The sequence below is a fragment of the Microtus pennsylvanicus genome, chromosome 9 (assembly GCF_037038515.1).
Source record: "Microtus pennsylvanicus isolate mMicPen1 chromosome 9, mMicPen1.hap1, whole genome shotgun sequence".
In the NCBI taxonomy this organism is placed as follows: Eukaryota; Metazoa; Chordata; class Mammalia; order Rodentia; family Cricetidae; genus Microtus; species Microtus pennsylvanicus.
The window spans coordinates 104,845,883-104,866,583 of NC_134587.1; the positions used below are offsets into that span (position 1 = coordinate 104,845,883).

The window sequence follows — 20,701 nt, forward strand, 5'->3', positions numbered from 1 at the left end:
TGCAGTATTTCATAGAGGACAGTAGGAATGAGATGGGGAGCGTTTCGTGCTTGTTGTATAAAACACCCTGAGGAGAGAGGGCTTATTTTACCCACAACTCCAAGTGATAGCCGTCATTCTCGGGGGGGGGGGTCAAGGCAGTAACTTTAAAAGCTGATACGTTGTCTCCACAGTTAACAGCAGAGAGAAATGAATGAGTACGTGCTCTGAATACGTGCTCACAGGCTGTGTGCTCAGCCCGACTTATTCATGCATACAGTTCAAGATTATCTGACCTGGGAATGGCTGCCCACAGTGGCCTGTGCTTTCCCATATCAATTAAATCAGTTAGGATGAACCTGACAAACATGACCACAGGTCAACCTAATGTTATCAATAACTCAGTGAGGCTCTTTAGATGGGGCTAGGTAGGGTCAAGCTGACATTTAAAGCAAACTATGACAGGGAGGGAAGGGGAGTATATGAATAGATAGACGGAATGGGGGAGGGAGGGAGGGATGGAGAGAGGGAGGGGGAAAGGGAGGGGGAGGAAGGGAGGAATGGAGAGAGGGAGGGGGAAAGGGAGGGGGAGGAAGGGAGGAATGGAGAGAGGGAGGGAGGGAAACAAACACAGAGACTGAATAACCTGAAAAACCTAACTGAGAACAGTGCTATTCTATGAGTTATGAAGACAGCAAGGTTGGTCGGATGAAGTTTTATGGCGTGTGTGTGTGTTGGTTTAAAAAGACAGATAAAAAAATGAAGAAAGAAGGCAATGTTAAAAAGATTCCCCAGTGCTTCCACCTCCTTCCCAATGGCAATATCTGTCTTTGTGCCCCGTTCCCACTTGAAAACCCAAGAGACAGAACCCAGACAAGGTAGCCAAGAAAGAAAAGGACAGATAACCAGAACTAAGTTTTCCTTTCCTGGTTTGTTTGCCGGGCCAGTTTGTTCACCTAAAACGTGGGCTAAGCAATGGTGATCACGCAACCTTTGGATTTGTGTCATGCTGCATGAGACCAGAGGTTTGGAAGGCAAAAATAATATGTAGGCACTTGTGCTGCTGTGCGCTCAATGTTCAAACTAGTCCCACAGTTCTTCATCAGCTCTGCACAGCACGGGCCACAGACAGTGCTAAAGTTCCTCTTCCCTATGTTAGTGTGACTCGTCTTCCTTCTGCCTCACACTCCAAGTCCCTGTGGGGCTGTCCTCCACAGTCACACCCACTGGTGCAAGCACAGTGATTCTGCAGTAGTCTCTTTCTGCCTCTGTCTCTATCTCTGTCTTCCATGTGCATGTTTGTGGGTGCCTATTTGTGTGTGAGTGTCAGTGTGGCTGTGCCTCTGTCTCTATCTCTGTCTTCCATGTGCATGTTTGTGGGTGCCTATTTGTGTGTGAGTGTCAGTGTGGCTGTGCCTCTGTCTCTATCTCTGTCTTCCATGTGCATGTTTGTGGGTGCCTGTTTGTGTGTGTCAGTGTGGCTGTGCCTCTGTCTCTATCTCTGTCTTCCATGTACATGTTTGTCGGTGCCTATTTGTGTGTGAGTGTCAGTGTGGCTGTGGTGGACTAAGGACACCCTTGGGTGTTGTCCTAGTCTTCTTCCTGTTTGAGACTGTGTTTCCTGATTGCCACTAGATACCTCAGGCTGGTTAGCCTTTGAGCTCCTGTGATTCTCCTTCCTCCTCCCTCCTTGCTGTAGAAACACTATGATTATAGATACAACACCATGTCCAGTCTTATAAGGGCTCTAGGGATCCGAGCTCAGGAACTCACACTTGTATGCCAATGCTCTACCCACAAACCATCACCTGAGCCCTTGTTGTTTATTTCTGTAGGATCTGAACTTGTGCTTGTGACAGTTCCTTGATCCCTCATCTGTATTCAGATGTGACATCATACGGAAAAAAATTAAAAGAAAAGGCAAACACCTTAAGGATGTTTCAAACCCATAAATACCTAACAGATAAGGGGAGAAAAGTCAAGCTAAGTCATGAAAAACATGTTCTAGACGATTAGCAATTCGAGGAATCCTGGTGGATGTTCTATTCTAGAGGCAGAACTTTCAAAGGAGGATACTGCCTGTCTTGTGGTCTGACTGCGGAAGGACACATCGTTCGGATGCATCAACTTTGAACTGTGTGAATGACAGCTAATTAGACTCAAACTGTTAAGCAGACCATTCCAATGGACCTTACAACAGGCTTGTAGATTCAACAGGTTTTATATGTAATGTATCCAGCCTGAAGAATAGCCTAACTCACACACTGTTCTTCCATCAGCCAAAGCAACGCTGGCTGGAGATCACCTTCAAGCAACCCAGGCTCTGCTGATTTGCACGTGCTACCCTTTGAAGCTAAGATATTAGGTTTCTTAAAAATAACATCTTTCTCGATATGTGTTCTTCATCAAAATTGCAAATCCCAGAGTAATCTTTCTGTTTCTCTTGCACAATGCAGAGTAAAATTAGAAGCTGATTTGAAGCACTGTGTGTGCTCATTGCCGTGCAGGGCTGTAATTAGAACCGTCGTTCCTCAGAGCACTGTCGACACCAGCAGCAGCACCTGGCAGCTTGTTAAATGCAAATCTCTGGGCTTTCCTGGATCAGACTGTCCGAAACTGGAAGGAAGGCCTAGCAATATGCACCGTAACACATCTTCCAGGCAAATTTGACAAAACGTAAAGTTCCAGGAACATACTTATTACTTACTACTGATTGTGGTAAGAGCAGGATAAATTAAGGAAGACAGAAACCACTAAGGGTCGTATATTTTTGTGTGTGCCCTCTGGTCTCCTATTCAGTCACATGGAACATGTTGGGACTACTTAGCCATCAACACTGAAAAAATAAATCTTTAGTTCAGTTCATTACTGTTTGCCTTTAATTCCTAGAGAAACATTAGATCCTGCGCAAAAGACACCACATCTACACTGTTGACATAGTTTCAGAGGCTGGAGTCATCTGATGAGCTGGGCTAAGGTAACTTTCACAATAACCAGTGAGTGCTTTACCTCAAAAAATAGATGGGAAACAAAACCAAACGCAAAGGAATAAATAACAAATTTTTGTTTGGTTGTAAGTGATAGAAATATTTGAGAGACTGAAGGACAGAGTAAATAATACAGAGTACCACCAACATAGCCAACCTTTCCCTAGCAAAACCCTTCCATTTTAAATCAGTTCAGGCCAGTGCTAACCTTTGCAACACTCTAAAAACACAGAGATACAAAAGAAGCCCAGAGTCCAGGAAGATCCTCTCGACAATTCAGACATGTGAGGAAACAGCCACTTCTTCAGAGACTACTAGATATGTCCCCACTTGTCTACAAGTTGAATCTACTAAAAGAAAAAACAAGGGTCGTTTGGAGCCAATGTAACCAGTATGTTTACTTCCTCTAAAATATGCTCAGTTTGTTGGGAGTAAACTTTGTTTTCCAAGGAATGTAATCAGCAAAAAATGAAAGAAAACATAAAAAGCTCAACTCCTTAGCTAGGGTTTGAGATTCCTTTTCTTCTAGACCACAGGGACTGTGATGAATTCTGGGGTTTCTGGAGCTTTCTGCACTCAACTCAGGCTCCTGTCTTATTTTGTAAGTTAAGCTTCTCTTTCCCCTGTTTAGTATTTGCATGAGTGTCTTTTTTTTTAATTTGTAAGAAAGCAGAAAGCGCAATTTGAAGAGGTTATTAGCAGTTCCTAGGAAAGTAGTTCCACAAGCAGGGAGGAAGGGGAAGAGAAGAAGAGGAAGAAGGATTGCTGACAGATGAGAGCAGTAGCCAAGCGACTGCAGTCTGCACACAGAAACAGGGCAGCGCGTTGTCTAGCTTGAGACATTTGTGAGGGAACACACTCAGCTGATGCACAAGCTTTGCCAGGGTGGCACCCTGGGCTTTGCTCAAAGATGTGACAAGGAGGGATTGTGGGCTATCTTGTAGTGAGTATAAAATTTATACCTCAAAATGCTTTCCTCAATGACTTCATCAGAGCAGAATGGGCCACTCCTCCTCAAGGGAGAAGCTGGGCCATGGAGACTCACAGACTTTGTATAGCTCAGTGGGGTCTAATTTGCAATATGAATTCATTTAAAGAACCAATAAATAGAAATTGCCCCAAGATTGCCGAGGCCCTCCTAAGAAGCCCTCTTGTGTTCTGACTCATTTTAAGAGAATATGACAGACTTTATTGAGGACTTTACCACAAAAAGCCACTGTTTTCTTTTACTAGGACATGTGTGTGGAGGACAGTGGAAGATTAAGGACACGAATGCCACACAAGGAGGAAAATCAGAAAGATAAAAAAATTCAGAAAGTCAATGAAAAAATTGACGTAGGAAAAAATAGTCCCTATGACAAGAATAAGCAAAGAATGAATACGTATATAGAAAAGAGGGAGATGGAAGAGACAAAAAAACCATACAGTTTCCATACCGCTTACCTGTAATGGCAATGTCTGACAAGGGGCAGCTTAAGGGAATGAAGGTTTATTTGGGTTTAAAGTCCGAGCAGATATAATCTGCATGGTGGGGAAGGCATGCAGTAGTAGCCCCATGGGGACACGTATGTGGAACACCCTGTCACACTGATTCCAAAGTCAGAAAGCCAGCAGTGCCTAGAAAGTAGAATCAGGTTAAACCTTAAGGCCCATCCGCATGGGATGGCCCTGCAGTGAGGCTCCACCCCTGAAGGTTCCAACTTCCAACACAGTACTGGCAACTGCAGTCCGAGTGTTCAAACACAGGAGCCAAAAGGGGACATATCACGTGGAGACCACAACTGCCTCCTTCTCAGAACCCTGGGAAGCCACACTTGCTGCCAGGAGCTAGAAGATCAGGGAAAGGAAGACCACAGGAGCACAAGGATTACAGTTTAGAGGAGAAATGTGAACCTCCATTGATTTAATCAACTTCCTCTAATCACTGCACCTCAGACCAAATAGCCCTTTAACCTGAGAAGACAAGAGGCGCTCAGACAGAAGCTACATTTATTGGCCTTGTCAATTACGTCTGAAAGAGAAAGCACAGAGGCTCATGACCTTAGCTCTGAACATAAAATGCGGTTGTATTAATTGCTCTCTTAGGGGCCAAAAGTAGCCTTGGCTGAAGGAAAGTAATGATTACCTTCAGTGTGGGACTTTCTGCCAGAGCTGCTGAAATTCCCTGTCATGACCCCACCTATTGTGCCACTGGGGTGCCTGACTGCCACAAAGGCTGCAGGGACAGCCCTCTGGGGGCTCTAGTTCCTCCGAGACAAGAGGACAACCATTCCAAGCTCACAGGAAATCAAGTCTTTGGTGGACATCAGGTCATATATACACTGTTTTCTGACTGCTTCCAATATAGTCCAACAAACACTCGGTGCTAAGAAACGCGAGTTTCACTGGAAATGAGGAAATAGCTTACGTGTCAATATTGATCTAACAAGGGCAACTGCGCTCCGTCTTTTAAAGGGTTGTTGTCAGGAAAGTTTCTGTCTATAGATGTGTAAAATATTGGCTGTGTTTCCAATAGCAAAGCTGCCACCAGGTCAAGGGCAATGCTCCAAAGCTTGACTATACGTTTAATGACAGTTCAGCCTATCATTAATTTCCAAACCTGTATGACAGGCGGAGTACTCATTATCTCTTACATAACCATATCTCTTAGGATGGTACAGAGCAAGACTCGGTAGCACTCAACTTCCCGGGCACATTTACTGCTTTATGAACTAGTGTTCAAGTTTATTGCTGTAATGCTTCTGAGATATTTCTTAAGACTATATATTACCTAAGAGATTATATTTTATATAAAGAACAGTCTGGCTTGGCCAGAAAGTTTATTTCTTTTCCTATAAAAACTTTAGCTACCCTCTTACTCTGACTATTTATCATTTGTGATTAATTTAACCATTTTATCGGTGCTTTAATCTGGGTTTCTTTCGGTCTACTTTGATAAAGTAAAATGTGAAGTTTGAGTTACATCGCTAGCACTTGTTTAATTGGTGAGATGGGTTTAAAGAACAATCAAGACAATATAAATGAAAACATTTAGTAAGACTACAATATCATAATTATTATTTTAATATGTTTCATCAAAGCTCAAGGGTTCTCAAGCTTTCCCACCAGTGTAGTATGCTGGGCTGTGGGGCTGTGGGAGGGCATGTGGATTTATGGGCTATTACGGTAGGGACTTTGTTCTAACGGTCAGCTCTCACTGCCTTCCACCTCACAACCCTCTCGCATGTCTTGACACGGGAAGAAGCCCTGAGAAAGCCCTCACTAAATGCCGACAATATGGTATTAAAATTACAAGAAATGAATTAACGCTTTTCATTAATTTCCACATTACAGGCATTCAGTCACAGCAACAGAAAGAATCAGGCATGGTGGCTCACCCGTGTCTACACAGCCCAGCACTTGGAAAGACGAAGCAGGGTGGGGCTATGATTTCTAGGCTAGCCTGGACTACATATTGAGATACTGTTTCCAAAAACAAACACAAACAAAAAAGATCGAAAATGGAAGACAGACAGGAAAAGATAAGATGGTCATCAAGATGAACAACTTTTAAGTAGGAGATTGGAAGCAGTGTCTCAGACCTTCATTGGGCTCTTTAAGCCTTGCTCTGAATGGAAATGTCAGATAAGGCAATGGATAGAAATTCCACACATCAAAATTAATCAAATCTATTTTAAAATGTCTTTCATTTTCCAAAATGATTTAATGTAAATGAGGATATTATCTTACTTTTATTCACTACATATGCAAAGGATTTGCAGGAACTAATTAAACATCCATTTCTAAGTATTTAGGAAGTGCCCTTTAAGCTTATTAAACCAATCAAATTTATTAAAGAAAACTGGGCTTCGAAGAAATTTCAGAGATTCTATTATTTGATGCGTGCAGTGTCAGGAACTGTCACTTAATAAACTGTTTGAACATAGCCTTTGATCCTAGCTTTGGGAAGACAGAGCCTGGAACACCCTGGGGCTTGCTGGCCAGGGCAGTCTGGCCAAATCAGTGAGTTCCATGTTAAGTGGGAAACCCTGTATCAATAAAAATGAGGTAGAGTCTTATTAAGAAAAATACTTTATTTCAATCTCAGGGCCCCAACGTACACCCACATAGATTTATAAGCGATCAGGAATACGCATGCTCACACATATTCAATATTGGATTCATTATTTAGATGATTAGGTTTTCCTATGAAATCTTATGGTATCTCAGTCCATCTTATAATGTTTGATGGACATTTCTTCCTTCTCTATAGTAGGTTTTTAATTTTTATTTTTGTTTTTAACTGACTATCAAAGGCTGAAAAATAATAGATCCCAGATACTATCAAAATCCAAAGCCCACCAAGGTATATGTTTCAAAGCTGAGCCTTTCCACCTCCCTCACCCGGGGAAAGGAGGGAGATGCTTCCCTCACCACAAGGTTAGTATGAGAGGAACTCTAGCAGGCCCAATGAAGCACTTGCCACAGGCTTGACATGCTAGTGTGTACCACAGAGCAAGCAAGACAGAGCAGGATGAGACCAAAGGCTCCTTGCCTTCTGTCATTGACTGGGTACAGATGCAAACTCCTCACTTAGGTCAGTGAATGACCCATAAATAAGAGCAGAAAGGCTTATTTGTAAAATCTTTACTAATGTTTCCCTACGTCTGACTCCAGGGCCCCTGCTTTATTTGGGTAGAAAGAATCCAGAATAGGCTGTAGTCAAAGGCGTGGAGGGGAAAGAAGATATTGAAGATGACCACAGGAAAATCTACACCCACCTTAATAAAGCTGGAGGTACCCAAAGAAATGTTTTTGAAATCATATTAAAGTCTTCCCAGACCCCAAAGAATCCACTGTCAGGATCTGCCACACTCAGAGAAACCCAAAAACAGACTGTAGCCTGCCTGCCTGGAAGAGATGGAGACATTCTAAAGGCACTGGCTATCTGGACTATTGAAACAGGGCTCCCTAGTTGATGGGAATTTCTCCCCTGAATTTCGGCTGGGAGAAAGAAAAATCTGACAACTGGGTAAGCCTGAAACTTGTCTCCAGGAAAGGGATTTTACAGGGTAGCAACGAATTATCGAACCACCTTGCGGGAAAGACGGGAGCCCAGGCAATGATGGCTCAGTGATGGGCTGCTTAATTATGCTCTTCTCCTGCTTTCTGTTGAAACTTTGCCCTAATTTAAGGACCTGAAAAGTGGATGAACAGATGGATGGGGTCTCAGGGGTGGGTGGATACTGTCCCTGTCTCTGAATTCTTTTGCCCCCTTTCCAGATGTACCTACATCTAATTAACCTCCTTCATCTGCTTTTCTCTATTAATTTGGCTCTTTCAATTAGCCTATCTGAGATGTGTAGCCAAACCTAGCTTATTATAACTGCTGGGTGTTGCAGAGATTTGCATTGGTGTGTATCTTGATTTATTGATGAAAATTTAAGGTCAATTTTGTTATATGTATATTTCTTCTCTTGATTAAGGTATTTTGTCTGTTCAGTTCATTTAAAAATGTAATGTATAATTTAAAAATATAGGTTAATAGATAGTCATCTATAATAGTCAAGCTTGTAGTCATGTTAATTAAATTTTCTAGATATATAGAGATATATTTCAGTTAGGTATTCTTCAAATATTTCAGAGACCTTCAGAATAGGGCATTTAAATGTTTTAAGAAATTAGGACTTTTCATGTCAGAGACATCTCTGCTCCTGGCAGCACCAGTTACTTCAAAAGAAAGATGAGCATTAAAGAGGCTCCTTATGGAGTTTGCTAGCCATTTGGGCAAGAAACTGCTCTTGCCTGGACTGCTTAACTGGACTTGCAGGACCTGCAGAAAAATGACTATTAAACTTGCCTAAAGGTGAGAGATGGTCCTTCAAGATTCCTGCTTCATGAAAGAGTCTGCTAGACATTCTGCAGGACACACAAAAAAAGGGACTGACAAACTGCCAATATAGGCAGAACTATCTTTGAAATTTCCTGCTTCATAAAAAAGTTTACTAAATACTATGTGCCTGTAGGCTAAAAGTAGATGCCCCAATGGTACAAAAAAAACTTTGGGTGACTGTCCAGGTAGAAAAATGTCTCTGTCAACTCTATAGAGTTTTGGAAGTTGCTTACAATGCACTTCCTGTTTACTTAGGTAATGTATTCTAAGAGCCTTTTATAGAGTTAAAATAGATAGTAATAATATAGTTTTCCTTAGTTATAATAAAATATAAAGTAGACATAAATATTGTAACTTTAATTCTTGCTTAATACCTATTTTGTTATATGTAATTTTACTATGTTAAAGTTAAAACCTTCCTTTGTTTATTTAAACAGAAAAGGGGAGGTGATAAGGGGTTTCCTTCTGTGTGCTGTGATTACCATTCATAAATAAAGAAACTGCTTTGGGCCAATAGGAGAGCTCTAGGGGAACAGAGCTAGGTGGGAAAAACCAAGATGAATGCTGGGAGAAAGGAGGTAGTCAGAGAGAAGCCATGGAGCCACTGGAGATAGATGCTGGTAACTTCATCAAGTACGCCACAGCGCATGACAATATACAGATTAATAAAAATGGATTAAATTAATATAAGAGTTAGCCAATAAGAAGCTAGAGCTAATGGGCCATTTTAATTAATACAGTTTCTATGTGATTATTTCAGTTCTAAACTAGCCGGGCAACTGAAAACCAACAAGCGGCTTTCTCCAACAGCTGGGGACACAGGTTCTGATCCTACCTCAGGTAATGTGACAAACTTGGGGATGAACATCTGGTATCTTTGTATGGCTCCCTTCCTCTTCTAGTTGGGGTGGGGTTGTTTGGCTTACATTTCCAAGTTATAGAGAAATCAGTCCAGGAAGACCATAGTAGGGATTCAAGCAGCTAGTCTTATCACATCCATAGTCAAGATGAAAGAGATAATTTGTATCCTTATTGCTCTCAGGTATTTTTTTTATCTCTTACAGATTGGAATCTTCTACCTTGGAGTTAGCGTTGCCCACAATGGGCTGATCTCTATATATCAGTTAACATTTAAGACAATTCCCTGTAGACATTCACACAGGTCAACCTGTTCTACAGAATTCCTCATTAGGACTCTTACTAAGGGATTCTAGGTTGTGTCCAGCTGACCATTTAAAGCTATCAGTACAATACTGAAAGGGCATCTAGGATCAAGGCACAGAACCCACATGTATTCACAGTCAGAGGCATACAAGATAAACCCTGTATGTTCTAACTATGTCTCTAATTGTCTGAGCATTCCTTTGTATTGAAAGACCCTACAGACCCCCTCCTCAAAACCCTCAGCTAGCATGCTCCTGGGGAAACGTCCTGTTTGCTTTAAAAAAAACTCTCCGGATCAGCAGCCAGCCTGCTCTCGTAAGAACATCCCATGTGCCTGAGAGAGCAGGAGATAGAGATAGGAAGACTGCAAGGCAAGATGTCAATAAGATAGGATATCAACAAAGCAGGTTAGCTATAAGACAGAAACAGGATGACTGTTGCCAGGCATCCATGCTGAGAGAGGAAACCATTCATGCCCCCGTCTCATTCTGATAACCACGCTTTTGCTTCTGTAAACTTGCTTCTTGCTGACACCCTTGCTGAGAGAGGAAACCATTCATGCCCCTGCCTCATTCTTATAACCATGCTTTTGCTTCTGTAAGCTTGCTTTTTGCTGACACCCTTGCTGAGAGAGGAAACCATTCATGCCCCCGCCTCATTCCGGTCAACCGATAACCACACTTTTGCTTCTGTAAACTTGCTTTTTGCTCTTCCCTATAAAAAAGACCTCCCCCCAGTCTGCAGGCGCGCAAGTCCTCCAAAAAGACTTGCTGCCTGCAGGTACCTGTGTTTACTCAATAAACCTCTTGCTAATTGCATCCTGTGGCCTGGTCTCGGAGTGTCCTGGTTCTGGGGTCTTCATCGGAGAAAAAGGTTCTCTCTGAGGGTCTTTCAGTATTACCTTCCAGGAACCATGATCATGCTTTTCCACCCAGAATACAGATACGCACTCGGTAGGCAAAATCAGTTCAGACTGTCATCCTAAGTCCTTCCTGTCCACCTGTTTCTGGCTCTCTCAGTGCCTTCTTCACTTCTGGCTTCCAACCTCCCATTTTCTTTCCTCTTCAGTTCTTTATCACACACCTCTTTTCTTTCCCATAATCCATTACACCTAGATTCTGAATCTCCACTTGTGTCTTCATTTTGCCAACTCACAGTCACCCCGACAAACCTCCATTCCTCTCACGGCCACGATGTTCAGAACCAAGACTAACCCGATTGCAGTGTTTTTGAGTCTCTCAGGCTGACCCACATCTGTTTCCAAAGAGGAAGAAGCCTATGTCCTTTTCCACGGCTGCACAGACACCCTCTGGAAAGCCACCATGAGCATTCAGAGATCTGGGGCGCAGGCTGGACAGAAGCCCTGGCTTCAGAGGCAGTTTAAGTGTGGCAGCCTCTCTCTTCCACTTATGCAAGTCCCTTTCTACTGATACTTGCAAAGTTTGTAAACTAAAAATTCAACACAAAATTGCATGGAATCCTCATGTTTCCTTAGGCCCCTTCAAGTGTGGACCCTTTGGAATCCCAAAGGCCTCCGCTAGGGTTCCTCTGGTTTCCTTAGGATTTCATACTACAAGTTTTAGTTCCTTGTTTTGGGGGACAAAGGGTTCCCTGAAGAAGTCAAGGAAGTTCCCTCCCTTCCCTATCTCAGGGAAATGAAAACTTCCAGATGGAGAAAGGCAGAAATAATATCCCTTGATGCTGCAAGAATTCTTCCTAAGACTCCAGAACTATCACAGCCACAGAAGTATACCATGCACTCCTGAACCCTGCCTGCCTGTGTGTGTTCCCCTCTCCTGTCCTGTCCACTTACCTCACTGTGGCTAAGGTAGTAGGCTGGCATTTTATCTACATTCCAGAACATTCCCAGCCTTTGCTACTTAATGTATGAATTTAGTCACCTTAGGAACAAGCATGGCATAATACAAGATTACATGGGTTCAAATTATTTTTCCTAATTATTTATAAACATATGTTGTTTTGCGTGGTTACTCATCTTGCAAGAGAATAGTGATATTTATTGTTGTTAGCAACTGATCCACATAGAGACTGGATACTTGATATGTCTAGTAACAAGTTTCCTTCTGGTATCTATAAACTGCAGCAATTTCACATTTAGATATTTCTCCACTGATAGGACGAGGGCAAAGGACATGAAAAAGCCAACTTGGTGAGTCTGACTATAAAACTATAAAGAGATTTAAAGATAATGCAAAGGTTCTTTGTGGTTTGTTGTCACTTGTAATTCTGGTTTTTGATGTTTAGATACCCAGCTTAAAAATACATATGGTACCTGAGTCTAATGTTTCTATCACTTATAATTATTTTTATAATTGGCTTGTCACCAACTCAACACATTTCAGATGATTTTATCTCTTTAACACTAGCACTATTATCAAACAAAGGGCATAAAAGGAAAATTTCTTCTCTAGTTTATTAGTGTGTCTAAATTTCTTCACAAAAGGATAGACTTAAATTTCAAATAAAAAATGTCATCCCTCAAGGCTGAAGAGATAGTTCAGTCCATGGAATGCTTGCTTTACAGGCTTGTGGACCTGAGTTTGATCCCCAAGACCAGTATAAAAAAGCCAAGTGTGGTGCTATCCACTAGCCCTGGGGAGGTAGAGACAGCAGAACCCTGGGGCTTGCTGGCCAACCTGCCTAGTCTACTGTGCAAGTTCCTGTCTCAAAAAAAAAAAAAAGATGGACAGCTCCCGAGGAATGAAATATGAGGTTGTCTTCTGGCTTCCACACACATGTGTGCATGTACTTCTACATACAGAGACACACATGAACACATAAACAAGGCTGTCCCTCAGCACATGTCCATGAAAATTCTATGTGCCAAGAGTCAATATCTAGGAACATACTGAAAGAAAGGCACAATTTGCACATCATTAACCTTCTTCATCTTTCCACACCACTGACAATTTGGTTTTTATGCCAGGGTAGGGATGAGGTTGGTAAAATTGATATTTTTCCAATTCTTTGAAGAAAAACGTGCACCAAAACAGTCTTGTTATAAGGTCCCCATGCTCCTCTCCCACTATGGGAGAATTCTTAGTTCTGTAAAACCTTGGATAGGGAGAAAACAGAATTTCCTAGGACTCAAACATCCCCTCTAAACTGCATCCTTGCTAGTGGCTTGCCACAGAGTGCCAATCTGAAGCAGTGACTTACCAAGCTGGAGTCTGCTAGCTCCTCACAGAAGTTCCTCTCTGGGTTTCAGCTTGTGCTTGGAATTTAAAATGCAAAATGTTCGTGAATGTTTGTTTATCCTGGCAGACTCCACAATACAGTGAAAGCCCAGTCCATTCTGTCTCCGAAATCTTCACGTTCTTTTCTTTGCGGTCTTCCTCCTCTTCTGCACACCTAGTCATGGATGAGAAAAACACAGTCCTGGCGCGCTTGTCAAGCAAACTGTATGAAACATACATGTAATCAAGCAAGCAGAAATCACTGTCCACGAAAGGATTCAGAACTCCCTTTCTTTCTCCAGATAGAAGGAGCTGACTCTATTTGCCCTCTGCTCATATAAATTTATCAATAGAGTAAGTTTTTCAAGCCAGAAGTATTAAGCGCAGAAAGAGACATCTCTGCAGAAAGAGAAAGAGGATTCCCAAGCTAGCCAGAGGGTAATTGGACCCTTTGGCTCCGACAGCTAAAGCACACTACAGGAAGTGCTCGGGTTAGCTAAAGTTAGACAAACAGTGGCCTCTTATGGAGGTCCTGATTGCAAACGGTGTGGTAAATTGCAATTTATTTTGACAGTCATTCTGGTTAAAATGCAGTGTGAGAGCTGCAGTCGAAATACTCTCTTAGTTTAATTATTTCATTTCTACAAATAAGGTCAAGTGATCCTCCCAGCTCTCATCCCCTTCCTCCTCTTTGATACTTTGAAGATGCAAGCATGGTCTAAGGTTCATCTATTAAGACTTTACAACCAGTGTGTGTGGTTTTGTTTTCCAAATGCTGTTTGCTTCACTGTGTTTGTCTAGACAGTCGGGGGGGGGGGCAATATCTCCTGACTGGGGGAAATCCTCCATCTCTATATAGAGCAGTTGTGCTTATTCAGTACCTGGGAGATCCGGCAGGAGCCATGGACACTGGCTAGCAAGGAATTTGGGCACTGCCTCCGACAGGAGGACACTGGCTAGCAAGGAATTTGGGCACTGCCACTGACAGGAGCAATGGACTCTGGCTAGCAAGGAATTTGGGCACTGCCTCTGTCACTTGTGCTCATGATTTCCTTTCAAACGTGACCGTCGCCAGGGAGACAGGCACCGTGAGGCATAGAGAAGGTCTCCTAGCAAGCAGTCCCCCAAAGAAAAGCAAAGAGCCGCATCTTCATTCTGTCTAGATTTGGTTATTTTAGGGGTTTCCTGGAGGTGCTGCATTGGGAAAGAGGGCACTGAAAACAGAGAACAAGGTTAATCTGGGTGGGGAGAAGAACAGAAATTTGAGGAAAATCTCCTGAAGTTTTAGCAGCTAAAGTGAAAGGAAAGCCGCATGGAAAGGAAGGCTCCACTCATCGGGAGCTCATCTGTCGGCGACAGTTACTGTGGTGTGTACTTCACGCAAGGGCACACGAGTCCAGCTCCGCAGTCCCTCAGATGAGGGCTGGCTTTGTGTTCTGATAGTGGCTCACCCACCAGGAAAACAAGCATTGTCATGAATGAATACCAATATTCTAAGCTAGTCATGATTTTGACCTTCACCTATTATTTTTCCCAAAGCACATATGTGAGTTTATTTCTTAGAGACATTATATTCCATTAAATATAAACTCACTAAATTCATTTCCCAGAGGTATTTTATAGTGGCCCTGGATGGATGATTTTGGTTTTATTCAGTAATGTGTCTGCCTTAGAGTGTTTTGCAGTCCTGAAGGCAATGAGAGGAATTCTAGCAGAGTTCTCCCAGAGGTTAGCACCCCCCCACCCTGAAGTATTTTGTGAGGTATTGTTTGCAACTAGGGCATAACTGTCTTCTTAGCTGCTTCCGGAGTTGATTCTGTGTTTATCTGAGCTGTAAACAGCTCCCCAAGGTCAGCCTGCCTCTGATGAGGACTCTGGTCCTGGGCTGGTTAGGACTGTGGCTCCTCTGCTATTGCTGCAATTGTCTTCTGTAGCTGTGTTCCCCTCTCCTATGAAGGCCTCCTCTTTTTTGCCATTTATCAGAAACCATTCCTTCCTACTTAGGCTGTCTAAGGCCAGTGCAGCATGAATGCACACTCTTTGCTCGTCATGCAATGTTAGCTTTGAAACATTGCACACCTAAAGACTTAGAACACCAACAGTTTCTCCTAAATATTTTCTCATTACAAAAGCTATATGAAGACTCATCATGAAAAGTTTGGAGGTTTCTTAAATGTACAAAATAATGTAAACTAGTCATATAAAGCTCCTTCTAACCAGATTTTGCTTCATTTACATAACTATTATGAATAGTTATTTATTTTTATTAGTTTTTTAAGAACTTAACACATTGTACTTTGATCATATTTACATCTTCCTCAACCCTTCCCAGATCCATCCCACTTTTTTGCTCACCTGACTTTATATCATTAAAAAACAAACTAATAAAAACAAAAAGCCATGGAGTTCAACTTAGGCTGCTTATATACTCTTGGATGTTTGGTTTACTACTGGAGCATGGTAGACTTCCCCAAGGACACACCCTTAAAGAAAACTGATCCTTCCTTTTTCTGTAGCTACCGGATGCCGATAGTGCCTCCCTGGGAGAGGAAACTTGAAGCCCACCCTGTCTCCATGATATTAGGTAGTGTTGTACCGGTTTTCTTCCCAGCCACCCTTATACTGTGAGCATTTACACCTCATGCTTTTCAAACACAGTTTTTAGTTCAACCTAATATTCCTAATTCGTTAAACTCTTCCCCCATTGTACAGTATTCAGATATTTCCCAATTTCTGGCAAGTATAGATAATGTTATTGAAAACATCACCTTTCTTGCCATTTTAAAATTGCTTTTTTTTTTCATTACGAGTGATGGGTTTATGCCACAGTCCTGTGCATGCACCAGGCTTCTATACTCTCAGCATGGGGTGATCTCTCCACAGACTTCTTCCTGAGAGACCCAGAAAGAGTACATGATTTACCTGCATCCACCTACTTATTAAAAATGTGGAATTCTTTCATTTTTCACTTCCTTCACCCCTTCTTCTCAAAGACTACTCTGCCTTCTTAAATATTGTTCTCTAAGCCCCTTATTTCTGTTTTATACTAAGTTCTACTACTACATTCCAGACTCTTCCCTGATGTCACACCTGAAAGTCACCCAGCTGGCCTCTAGGACTTGCTTTCTAGTCTTCCCTGATCACCGCTACAGATCCATCTTGGATTGGTTAACTCTCTGTTTCAAAACACTGGTGACTTCTCTGTGCAACTTTCCTTGAAGCATCATTGCCTGCGCTGGCCCTGGGAGGGCTGCATCTCCCAGTGTTTCTAATTTGTGTCTTTGCTGTTCATCTGCCTACACTCCCATCCTATGTTTCTGCCTTGCTCTTATCCCCTTCACATTCCAAAGTGATTTTCTTGCTTGATCTTCTAAACTTTGCTCGATCCTCTGGGGCACAGTTCACGCCTTATCTATTCTGTGAAACAGAAGGAGCTTCTGTAACATTCAAAATTGTGCAACTTGAGTGCAGATCTCTACCATTCTTGATGGGGAATCAGGGGGTAAAGAAGAAGTTCCACTAAGCTTACTTCTGCATATGCAAATAATAATGCCCTATGCTCGTGAGAGCCTGGGAATAGCTAAATAGATGTTACAACGTTTTGATAAGGTTCTAATGTTATGGAGATGAGACAAGATATTGTCTACTGCGTCCATTAATATCTGTAACTCTGAGTCATTTCAATATCCAGGTCTATGTCACAAACTGCAGCCCTTAAGAGCATTGGTGTTCTCGTGATCTTCACACTATGAATTTTGTCTGCCTCATCATATTCTCTGATGTCGTACGTGTGTTCATCGTTTTTCTTGCTCAGAGTGGCAGAGTTTCCAGGTGCAGCACAGCGTGGTACCTTATTTTATGCTTATAAACCCCAGAGTCCCATGCCATACATCACCCTGGTGATCACCAGACTAATCTAGATATGTTCTAGCTGGCAAGATCTAGGTGGGGTCACATTGGGATTTAAATATAAATAGAGAAGCTTGTGACCCCAGCTCTCTGGAAAGCCCTAGAAATAGAAAACCCTTGCTCTTTGGAGGAGTTTTTAAAGATTAGCTTCCACTTTGTGAAAGTTACATATGAAAGTATTTTCTCCACTGGAATCTATCTCTTAGAAATATTCCCTAAAATTTTATAGCAATTCTTCCTAGACTACACTTACTGAAGTCAGAGGGAAGAATCAAGTGTGTCCTGTAGATATTTACGAATAAACTATACCCTTGGTTGTCTCCATCAGAAACAACAGGAGAGCCAGTGATATCTTGTTAAAGACTGTGTTGTGAAAACCTGTCCTGAAATTATTTATTTAATCTTAAAGTCAACTTTTAGTTTTATCTAGTTAGTAGAGTCCCAAAGAACATTCTCACCTACTAGGTTAATCCCCAAAATGTCAGTTATAAGGTTAGGGTTATATTTAGTGAACAATTAAGGGGCTAAGGCTAGAGTTAGACTTCATGCTCCTTTTAGGTTCAAAGTAGGACTATGCTTAGATTTGTCATTAGTGTTGGGTGTTAGAATTCACTTTAGGATGAAAGTGAAATTTTGTATTAGGTTTAAAGCTAAGATTCGTGATAGAGTTGCCATTGATGTTATGGCTAGGTTTATTTTAAGGCTGACTTAGGTTATCTTTATATTCCCAAACACAAAGGATACTCTCACTAAAAGATATCCTGGAAATTTTCATTATCCTGTATGGTAGAAGACTTACATTTTCCTCCATTTTTTTAAGGGTGACTGGTAGAAGCATTACTGGAGGAGCTTCTGCTTCATTGTGTAGTGTTCCTCAGCTTAGCTGCAACTGTCAGCTTTAAAGCTCTCTCACAGTGAAAGACAAGCAATGCTTTCGTGTAGGCATTCACAGTCTACAGGTCAGCTGCTGGATCATGTTCAGTCTGTACTGCTCCCCCTAACATCTCCAAGCACCCAACATAGAATCTGACACCATTAGAAGTGCTGTGATCTGGAGGGCACCAACCTTGTAAAACACTTCCGAAGTACAAAATATGTACATCTTTGAATCCCTAGTTAGTCATGAAGTTCCATAGAGAAAAAAATATTTCCAAGTTGGCAGATTGTGTATTTCTAGTCTGTACTTCTTTTCTCTTTTGTGTATTTCTAGTCTGTACTTCTTTCTCAAACTGTGAACTACAATGACCTGCAGCTGAATGATGTCCTTGCCCAATCTAGATGGCCCCGAATCATGTACTCACAGTTTAGGTGGCACATAAACATCAACAGTCCCCTATTGACCCCACAGAGATCCCCTAACGCACTGCTTCTCTTTCCCGTTCTACTTGAAGACAGCACCATCCCCGAGAATTCTAAGCCAGCACCCTGATTCAGTTCCTGTTTCACTGCCTACTATGATGTCTCTTAATGAAAATCCCTCAGGTCTCCCATCCACTTCATCCCTTTTGCTCTCAAGTTGCCCTTTAGAGCCTCTTGCCTAAACCATTTGCAAGAAACTCTTAGAATAGCTGTCAAGCTATTGCCCTACCGTCCAGCTCTTCCTTGCCTACTCCACAGTCACCGAACCAAGACGTTTTATTATGATAAATGCTAGCTGAAAGTCCCTCTCAGTCTTCCTTTTAGAGGCTTCTATGGTACTCACCTTTCTATTTCTCTAGCGTTTTCTAGTTCTCTTGGTTCCCAGTGGACACTGAATGTCAAGATTGTACTTACCACACGTTAGGACCTTCATTGCCCTGGCGTGCATAGTTATGTGCTCGAAGTTGAGGAGAGTGCATTCATTCACACACTACCACTTCACTGACCAGCACGTGGGTGTGCCCATGAGTGATCACAAAACTTCTACTGAGAGGAAAGCCCGTGAAGAACTCTGAAACTCTCAGAGATCCTCTTTGTGTATTAGTGTTTCCGGTCCCAAAATAAAACTTGTGCTGTGTAAGGTTTCTTTAAAAAGCACACCCTGCAACTCAGCAGGAAGTTACAGATTAATAAACAGATGACAGAAGAAATTAAATGAATCACCAGGGTGCCATCACTTACTCTTCACCAGACTGGGGAGATGGAGGCTAGAAGGCTCATTTCTCATTGACAGATTTGCAAAAGATGTTCCAAAGCTTGGGGGTATCAGGACACCACTAAACTTCCCACATCATGGTGCAACTGAACCACACAAAAAAAGAAACAACTATAACAAAAGTGAATCTGGGAGGATGCGTGAATACAGAAGGACCACTTCATCCTTTGTGGCACCATGTGTGATGCAGCATCTTACATAGAGTACAGGCTGTGTTTCTAATTTACTCACGAGAACAAATGATGACAAGTAGACCACATACAGTCTCATTCCTTCCTAACTTCCGTCACCCTTCCTCCCTGCCCCCTTTCTATCAAGAGAATCTCATGTAGCTCACATTGTTTTAGATCCTAACACAGCTGAAGACTGCCTTGATCTTCTGAACCTCCTCTCTTTTTACTTCTGGAGTGCTAAGATTACAGGCACAAACACTCAAGTCAGTGTCTGTGGTGTTGAGGATCAAACTCAGGGTTTTGTGTGTGATAGACAACACTCTACTAACTGAGCTACCCCCTCCCCACCCACATGTGTGTGGATCCATAGCCACTGGGTGTCTACCCTGGTAGACCTCAGACCAGGAACAAGGGAGACTTACAGTGGAGCTCTGTCCTCACCATGTGAAAACTGAAGAGCCCAGCTATCCTCAGTACAAGACTGAAGGCCTTGGGTTCAGCTTACCTGCAGCAAAGGCCAGCTTCTTGGAGCATCTCTTGTAATTGGTGTAATAACCAGGCTAGCTTAATATGAAACAGCAAATTTTAATGAGGGGATAGCTTACAACACCAGGGATCCAGCGGTGAGCAGGAGATACAAAAAAAGAGGGCAGCGGGCTCATGCTCGCCAGATTTATATGTAAACATTAGCCCGAGGCGAACACGCCCCCTAAGGGGGCTGTGCTATCCCTACATCTCCCCCTTTTGTCTAAATAAGACAGAACTAAACCAAATACAACTATATATAATAATAACAAATAATAAATATAACAAACAATATTGAGAACAAAAGTTTTGCTAAACATTCTATCTCAAGGAGTCTAAATAATGTAGAGAGTAACTACAATGATATAATCTTCAACTCCGTCAAAGATCTGAGAAGGGAATAAATATTACTTAACAAACGAGAGATATCCAAAATGTGCAACAAATGACAGAGACAACTGACTACCTGGGCAATCACCCAAAGTCTCGTTTGTAATGTTGAGTCAACCAACTTTGGCTAAGGCCTAACATAACTGACATACCATTATTAAAGGCAAGGAACTTTCTTAGAACTATCCTACCCTGTCTTGGCAGGATAAGACAATCCTGTTTCATCCACTTATGGATATTCTGTATCTTTTTCAGTAGTTGAGGTATGGGCTTTTCTTAACCCAAAGGCCAGTTCTGCCAAGAAGACAAGCTCCCAGTGGAGTGTCTTTGGTGCTCAACGTTCTCTCGGGAGTAGAGTGGTGTTGACAGGA

General features: G+C 42.1%; 1 protein-coding gene across 1 annotated transcript in view; it reads right to left on the minus strand.

The window, feature by feature from the left end:
- Positions 1 to 19,023, minus strand: part of Psd3 (pleckstrin and Sec7 domain containing 3) — a 537,529-nt gene extending 518,506 nt beyond the window's left edge. Inside the window, exons 1-2 of the mRNA XM_075986909.1 lie at positions 18,882 to 19,023; positions 13,183 to 13,374 (exon numbers count right to left, since the gene is read on the minus strand). The gene's annotated coding sequence lies outside the window, so the exon portion shown is untranslated. The remainder of the gene's footprint in view (positions 1 to 13,182; positions 13,375 to 18,881) is intronic.
- Positions 19,024 to 20,701: the final 1,678 nt, after the last annotated feature.